The 8,416-nt window shown below is 50.7% G+C and overlaps 1 non-coding gene across 1 annotated transcript; it reads left to right on the top strand.

Moving 5' to 3' along the window:
• The first annotated feature begins 7,015 nt into the window (after nucleotides 1–7,015).
• On the top strand, nucleotides 7,016–7,179 carry LOC145271540 (U1 spliceosomal RNA). Its single transcript, XR_013865950.1, has one exon. It is a non-coding gene; the product is annotated as a U1 spliceosomal RNA (small nuclear RNA).
• The last annotated feature ends 1,237 nt before the right edge of the window (nucleotides 7,180–8,416 follow it).

Below are 8,416 nucleotides of genomic sequence, written 5' to 3'. Positions count from 1 at the left end.
GGTCCGTCCAGTGTCTGGATCCGACTTAAGCAGCCGGCAGGACTAGAGGTTACCCACGTACCCTTTTGTGGTGAAGGCCCTCTAGCTCCGAATCGGCGGGTCGGTGAAGGGCACTGGGCCAACAAAAAAAAGAGGCAGGCCTCTGCCTCTAACACCATGGGGGACGCCCCTGGTGTTGTGACGAGGAGGGGGAGTGCCACATCCGGTGGCACTCCAGTGACGAGAAGGGGGGGTGTCACATCCGGTGACACCCCAGTGCCGAGAAGGGGGGGGGGTGTCACATCCGGTGACACCCCAGTGCCGAGAAGGGGGGGTGTCACATCCGGTGACACCCCAGTGCCGAGAAAGGGGGGTGTCACACCCGGTGACACCCCAGTGCCGAGAAAGGGGGGTGTCACACCCGGTGACACCCCAGTGCCGATACCTGGGGACATCACCTTTGGTGATATCCCTGTGCCGATGACGGGGGGCACCACATCCGGTGGTGCTCCAGTGCAGTGGGCTGTCCCGGGGGTCGCCACCCCCAGTTCGAGAGCGGTACCAGGGGTCGTTAGGTCGAATGCTAGTTCGGGGGCTGCTGCCTGGGTGGACCTCGACAGGCCAGAAACATCATCCCCATCATTAGTCGACACCACGAGGGAGGACGAGCTGGCTGCGTGGAGGAAACTCGTCCAGGGCACACCTGGTGGAGAAGGCGCACCCGGCAAGAAGAGGATACCAGTAAAGAAATGGTGGGCCCTGGACGACCAAGCAGCCATTAGGCCATCTCAGTCGGAAGCCAGCAGCCCCCAGAAAGTCGAAACCGACCTCAGGAAGACCAAATTACTGGATGTTATTGTGGTAGATGGGTGCTCTCCGGGGGGGTGGAAAGCCAAAAGCGTCGAGCCGGCAGGAAAGGAGGAGTGGCCAGCCCTCGCAGGCACAGATTCGCCTCCAATACCACAGGAGCAAAGGACACCACCGGCAACCCCTGCGGCGCCAGGGTGGACAACTCAACAACAACAACAAGAACAGCGGAGCTGGGGTCCCCAACCAAAGGAAACAAGATCCCCCCCAGTATTACAAGCAGCTCTTCGATGAGAAATACAAGAACTACGTCGAGGGCAACAACATCTCAGTCATCCCGGAAGCCCTCGACAAGATCCGGGAAAGGTCCGTATCCCTGTTGACCTTAGACGCCAAGGGCAAGGGGTTAAAAGGAGTGCCCAAGGATAGGATGATGGTGCTGCTGGGCGAACTAAACATCAACGCCCAATATGCAGTCAGGCGTTTCAATGCAATGTGGGAGGTACTCTTGCCAACAAAAGAAGATGCCGAGAAATTGGCAAGAGGAGACGTCGTCTGGCAAGACATTAAGATTCGCCCTGAGTACCTCTCCAAGAGGAGAACCACCGTAACGGTAACAGGGGTACCGTGCTTCCTCATCGAGGAGCAGCTGGGGGCCATCTTATCCCAATATGGGGACGTGGAAGACATTCAACCCATAAAAGGACCCAGAAACATCCACACCGGGGACTACCGGCTCCAGATGCGGTTGACCCGCAAAGAATTCTTTGCAATTCCAGCACAATTTACCTGCGAGGGCTGGTCGATGGTCGTCATTGTAGAGGGCAGAAGGCCACAATGCTGGCAATGCCAGAAAACGGGCCACGTTGCCAAATTCTGCCCTCTAAAGAAGTCAACGGCCGAGACGACCAAAAAGACAGAAGAACCTGCAGAAAAAGAAAAAGAAACACCAAAAGAGGCCGAAGCTGGCACCAGTAAATGGAGTACGGTCGCAGCAAAAAAATCTAAGAAGGCCGAGCCGGCTCCACAATCACCACCACGACCGACGGCAACCACGACAAAAAGAAAACAAAGGGGCAGCTCCTCCGGCTCCGAGAGTGAAGAAGACCAGCACCAGGAGAAAAGAGAGAGAAAGGAGGAGCAAAAAGACCAGCGCCCTGAGCTTCCTGATAAAACACCCCCCCAGAAAGAAGTTCAGCCCACCCCTCCCCTGTTCACCACCCAGGATTCAGAAATGGAGCAATCGGGAGCTCCTGAAAATCCGAAACCCAGAATAGAAGCACCGAAAGAACAAGAACTGATAAAGTCGGCGGCCCCGAGGGAGGAAAGGACCAGGAAACTCCCTTTCTGGCCCGGGGAAAAAATCTGCTCCGCCGACCTAAGCCACACGGTCAGTGACCTCAACGGCCGTCAGAAAAAATTTCTAAAAGAACTGGAAGCCCTAAAGGTCGTTGATGGGAAGGAGGTCACTGACCCAAAGAATTTCAGTGAGGCTCCATCTCTTATAACCTTCGTCCGTGTGAACAGGGGAGGCAGAGCAAAAGCTCTTTGGAAAATGATAGAAGAAGGCAAAAAGGCCTTCAAAGAATTTAAAATTGTCGACGGGGAGCACCCATCACTAGGCAAGATAGCCAAACAGTGTGAAGGGAGGGTCCCACTTTATGTTCACCCTTCCTTTTATAGGGCACTAAAGATGACGTTCCCCCTGGACGTGGGAGGCCTGGCTCGAGACGGACGGCTTACGTCCGACCTGCTCACGGGCAGTCTCGGTCAGGCCTTCGACGTCCTGACCCCCGAGGACTTTAGACCCCTAGTAGAGGAATACTACTAGGTAGTGGAAACATGGAAACGAGCTTAAATTTAGCTAGTTTAAATGCGAGGGGCATGAGATCCCGAAGCAAGGCTGTTCGCGTGCTGAGGGATCTCGTGGCCCTTGAGGTAGACATAGCCACCTTGCAAGAGACCCACTTTGTTGGGGCCGGGGACTGCGATGTGCTGGTGAACGATTTTGATGTTTACTCAGCATATGGCAGTCTCTATAGCCGGGGGGTTTCTGTACTAGTGAGTCGCACTCTGTCTGCGACGGTTACACTTGTCCACGCGGATGCTCATGGGAGGTTGGTCGTGGTCGATGTTGCCGTTAAAAGCGGCGCGTTTCGGATCGTGGCAGTTTATGCGCCTAACATCCCCAGCGAGAGGGTTTCCTTTTTTCGGCGGGTGGAGGTGTTTCTCTCTTCGGGTCCGGAGCGGGTAGTTTTAATGGGGGACTGGAATGCCATCCTGGACCCCAGCATAGATAGGGTCGGGGGGGTTAGAGGGTCGGGAGGGTGTGAAAGCAGCCTGTCTGACCTGATGGCCTCGTGCGATCTGGTCGATAGGTTCCGTCTGGATCACCCCGGGAGGGAGATGTGGACGTGGCAATCTAGCTCGGCCGCCTTTACAAGTTCATACTTGGACAGGATGTTAATTAGAAGGGGCGACACAGATTTCCTATCTTGCCCCACGTTCCACTGGTTAGGTCATTCGGACCACAAACTTGTTTTGGCCCGTTTGAAATTAGGTAATAGGCCTAGGTTGGCAGGCTACTGGAAGATGAACGCCTCCTTATTGGAGTCGGTCGACTTCCGGGAGCAGCTGACATTACTAATTCAGAGGGAGTTAGTGGGGGCGGTTACCGGGAGTAGATGGTGGGTTAACCTTAAGGCTACCATTAGGCGCTTTTGTGTCCAATACAGCCAACGCCTCGCGTTAACTAGGGCTCGGACCAAAAGGCACTTAGAGGATAGATTGACCCGGGCGGTGGCAGGGGGGGATTCCCTAGAACTAGCTCTAGTTAAGGGGGACCTCAATCGCTTGGCTAGCGAGCGATATGAAGGTCAGTTAATTAGGGCTAGGTTAGAAAGAGTTTCCAACGAAGCCGTGAACGTTGACGCTGTTGAGCGTAAGGCTGCCCTAAGTCGTGGCTCGGACGGGTACATTCGGGAGGTGAATAACCTGGGAGGGCGTCCTCTCGTGTCGACACGGGAGATCTGCAATGGGTTTCGGCAACATTTGGAGGAGCGCTTCACCAAACTACCCAGACTCCGCGGCCAGGAGTTTGGCAGCTATTTAGCTGGCTCGCCCCGCCTTACTGCGGCCCGAGCGGCTAGCTGCGAGGGGATGGTTACGGAGCGTGAGGTCATTACTGCGTTGAAGCAGGTTGGCCGCAACAAATCTCCGGGGCTCGATGGTTTACCTTACGAACTGTTCTTGAGGCTGTCGCCCATGTTTGTGCCCCTTCTGACGGGCGTGTTTAACCACTGGTTTGCCCAGGACTCGATCCCGAGGCAGGTAACCAAAGGAGTGGTCACGCTTCTGAAGAAGGGGAACCAACATGGAGGGGGGAATCTAGATGACTATAGGCCCATCACTCTGCTTAACGCAGACTTCAAGATTTTGTCCCGCGTTCTTGCGAATCGACTGCAGGCTGTTATCGGCGACTTGGTCGAACCGGATCAGAACTACGCTGTGAAGGATCGATCGATTCAAAACAATCTGCACTTGATTCGCACGATCTTAGAGGGGGTAGAAGACGACACAGAAGCCGCGCTGATCAATTTAGATCAGTCCAAGGCGTTCGACAGGGTGGACCATGGGTTCCTGAGGGCTGTTGTGGAAACCGCCGGCTTTGGTCCGGACTTCCGCAAGTGGATCTCCGCCCTGTATCGTGATCCCGCGGTGGTGGTGCAAGTTAATGGTAGGTTGTCGGAGTCCTTTGGGGTCTCCCGGTCGGTGCGGCAGGGTTGTCCGCTGTCGCCTCTGCTTTATGTCCTGGCGTTGGAGCCCTTCCTTCGCAAATTAAGGGACGAGGCGGCGAGACCAGTCCTACGCGGCATAGCTCTGCCTGGCGGCAAAGTTGCCAGGGTGTCCGCGTACGCCGATGACGTCACCGTGTTCGTCGCACGACGAACCGACATTAAAGCGGTGATAGAGGCGATCGCTGAGTATGAAGTTGTCACAGGGGCCGTGATCAATCGCAGCAAGTCCGTTGGCCTGCGGTTGGGCGCCTGGACCGGGGTAAACTCGCTTCCAGGTGCGTTCGGCTGGACAGATGGCCCAGTAAAGATCCTCGGTGTGTGGTTCGGGCCGGACCTCCAGCTGGACAAGAATTGGTCGGAAGTACAGACTAAGGTCGAGTCGGCAGTAGGGACTTGGATTCGGAGGAAATTGCCCTTGAAGGGTCGTGCGGAGGCATGTGCTACATACGTGTTTCCGCTGATCCTTTACCGTTTATCTGTTCTTCCCCTGCCTGCGGACCGCTGTAAGGCTTTAGAGCAACTCCTATTCAAACTTCTTTGGGTAGGAGGAAAGCCGTATGTCCGTAGACAGGTCTGTACACAGTAGCTTAGCGAGGGAGGCTTGGGGATGCCTGATCTGCTAAGTCACAAGCACGCAGAAAGATTGGCATTCCTGAGTCGGACACTGATGGAGGAAACGCCCTGGGTACCAGTCGTGGAGCAAGCTTTCCCACGGCTCATATCCAACCCTGCCGCTGAAGGTCGCAGAAGACCGGCGGGGGAAAGGTGTTTCCTGACCGAATGCCGAGCCGCCCTTAGGGCATTGCCGGGGTCCAGTGACCTTGCACGGCCTAGGTGGTTGCTATATAGGGATGTAGTGGAGGGGACTGCGAAAGACCCGCTGGTGGAGCGGCTACATCTGTCGAGGGGGGAAGTTCTCTCGCTGTGGAGTTGGGCGCCTGCCAGTAGCTATATCAACAATGCTGAATTTTCTCTTACGTGGAGGCTAGTCCGAGACGCGCTGCCACTCTTTGGCAAACTAGCCAGGGACGATTATGATAGGGATTATTACTATCCCCCGTGCCCACGCTGCGATGATGAAGAAGAGGAGGAGACGAGAGAACACGCGTTCTTTCTTTGCAGCGGGGTGCGGAGTCTCTGGGAGTATGTCGAAGGGGTAACGGCTCGCATCGACCCCGAGCGGTCGGTGCCACTTGATTTAGCGTACGTAGTCGACAATGTGGATCCGCCGTTTGATAGGGAGAAACGGTTGGGGTTTCTAGCGATCCTAGCGGTGGCTAGGTTAGTGACGTGGGTTTCACGTCTGGACATTGTCTATAGGGGGCAATCCGTTTCTGATCACGATCTGGTTGTTCGTTTTAAGCATCAACTTAAAACGAAAATTAGATGTGATTGGAAAAGATTGCCCCACATCGACTTTGATAGAAGATGGGTGCACAACACTAGTTTGTGCATCCGACGAGGCGCTAGATTTAAGTTCGTGTTTCCACCCTAGTGGTATTGGTCCTAGGGTGCTGAGGTTTCTTTTTTCTCGGAACCCAGCCCCATCAAGACAAGTAATATAAGGTTCACCTTATAATATTGGGTAGTGAGAGTGGAGAGCTTGTGCTTTTTATAGGGCCTAGATTAAGGTAGTATGCGTGTGGATCCTGTTCCCATAGCTTTTTATTTTTTGATAGATTGGCACTAGGAGAGCTTCCAAAGATGCCCAAAAGTCCACTTGTTTTATTTTGTCCCAGGCCTATTTCGCCCATTACGTACTTTATCTTGGAAGACGCCATCAATCCCTATTATCCCCGACCCTAATTTATTTTTTCATACATGTCCCTAGTTCCTCAACTCCCCTTTAGGGAACGACCTGCTTGCTTTCACCCTTTACCCCCGGGGGAAGAGGACCGGAAGACAGTGGGCGTTTCATAACGACAGACCAGCCGTTAGGTAGGGAGGGTCCCCTTACTAACCCGCCCCCATAGGCATTTTGCTAATTTGTTTTCTTTTTCTTTCTTTTTGGGTGTATTCTAGCTGCCCCCCTCCCCATCATCTCACCCCCATCACAAAAAAAAATAAAAAAATATTAAAACTCTTTAGTTTGTACATATCTTTCCCTTTTAGTTTTTTTTGTATATAATGTTACATGTTTTTTCCTTTTTTTTTATCACAGCGTGAATGTCGCCTGCCATCCCGTAAGCTGGGGAGCTGTTATTTTAAGTAGGTCCGGGTAAGAATGTTAGGCGAAACAGTGCATGATAGAAACTCTAGTGTAGGTTTTATAATAAAGTACTTGCTATCTTACGCAAGTCTAGCTAAGGATTAGAAAAGACCCCTTTTTTCCCCACTCCCCCTTACTGGCCTTAGTGCCTAAGCTTCCTCGTACCCCAAATGAGGCCTTGGCAGTAGATAATGTCAAGGCCGGGGACGAGGGGCTAAATATTATACTTACCTGGCGTAAAGGTCAACGATGATCATTTAGGTCGTTCCTTCAAAGTGAGGCCCTTCCATTGCACTGCGGTTGGGTTGACCTTTGCGATCGTCTCAAATGTGGACGACTCGGACGCATTATTTCTAAGTGTGGGGTCTGCGTCCGCGCTCACCCCAATAATATAATCAAAATCAGAAATTCCACCATGTTTCTCCTTCTGAGCAGAAAACTACTTTAATTCCCAGCTACCTCCTGTCTGTATGTCCTCGGCTTTCACAGACGTGTGTAAGGACGTCCTTGTTTCTGTTTTCCCAATCGCCCGTCTCTATACACGCCACAAAAAGGCCAATTCTCTCGACCAGTTTATCATCCACTTCAATCGCAACGTTCTGATATAATCTAATCTGCATGTATACATTACCAACGTTTGCTCTGAACATATCAATCTCGTAAGCGTAAGAAATCTGCCGAGCTGTCGCCTTCAACAACTGCAAGTGTCTTCTTTCGATATTGATTGATGAATGAAAACCTCTGGAAAACTACCGCATAATTAGTGTGTCAATTGATTGAATCCCACCCATCACCTCGAAAATTGGTCATCCAAACAAAGTTGAATGATGTGCACGGGTATTTTTCGTTACCAAAATTATGAAAATGATTAAATATATTTTATTGGTACTTGTACAGTTGAACCAAGACATTAAAAAATGAAAATATCGGAAAAAGGTTATATTGTACGCATCCGTTTTGGACTGAAGTTCTCTGAAAAAAAATTCAGAGAAGTTATTTATTTATTTTTTTTTTTACAGCGGGGAAACATGTTAATATGACAGCGCGTTGAAGATGGCCGTGTTTGGATTGTTAGAATACGTCACGGGGAGATAACTCAGTTTAAAGTGCCGATACATCTTTTCGAATTTTAAATAATATATTTTCTTCTTAAAAATCGAAACACGGCTACCTTTTGAGGCAGTGTTGTACTTTGTCCCGAAAATGTTCGATAACTCTTAGCGGTTCACAATTTACTATGACACCGTCTAAGCAGGTACGCGTTCATATTAATTTGATTTTATGCAAATGATATTGAATAAAATACACCGTCTAAACAGCACGCGGTCGCTTTTTCATTAAAGTTTCGATAAATTTGCACGTTTTTTTAAATACGCACGTTAAAGTTATTTCAATTTATTACAAATACACAATTAATTTATTTAATTTGCACGTTTTAATTTTTTAAGTTCTTTCTAGTTATTACAAATTAATTAATTTATCTTTATATTATTTATTTATTTTTTATTTATCTGTTCAATATGAGAACAGAAATTGTTAACCGTGTGTTAACAATTGCCGAAATACATGAAACGAGTTGGACATTTGCAAAGTTTACCGAAGTCATTGGAACTGATCAGACGCT

Source organism: Euprymna scolopes, chromosome 46, assembly GCF_053919585.1.
Source record: "Euprymna scolopes isolate OS-2025 chromosome 46, ASM5391958v1, whole genome shotgun sequence".
In the NCBI taxonomy this organism is placed as follows: Eukaryota; Metazoa; Mollusca; class Cephalopoda; order Sepiida; family Sepiolidae; genus Euprymna; species Euprymna scolopes.
The sequence above is the reverse complement of the archived record's forward strand: the minus strand, read 5'-3'. Positions and strand labels throughout refer to the sequence as shown.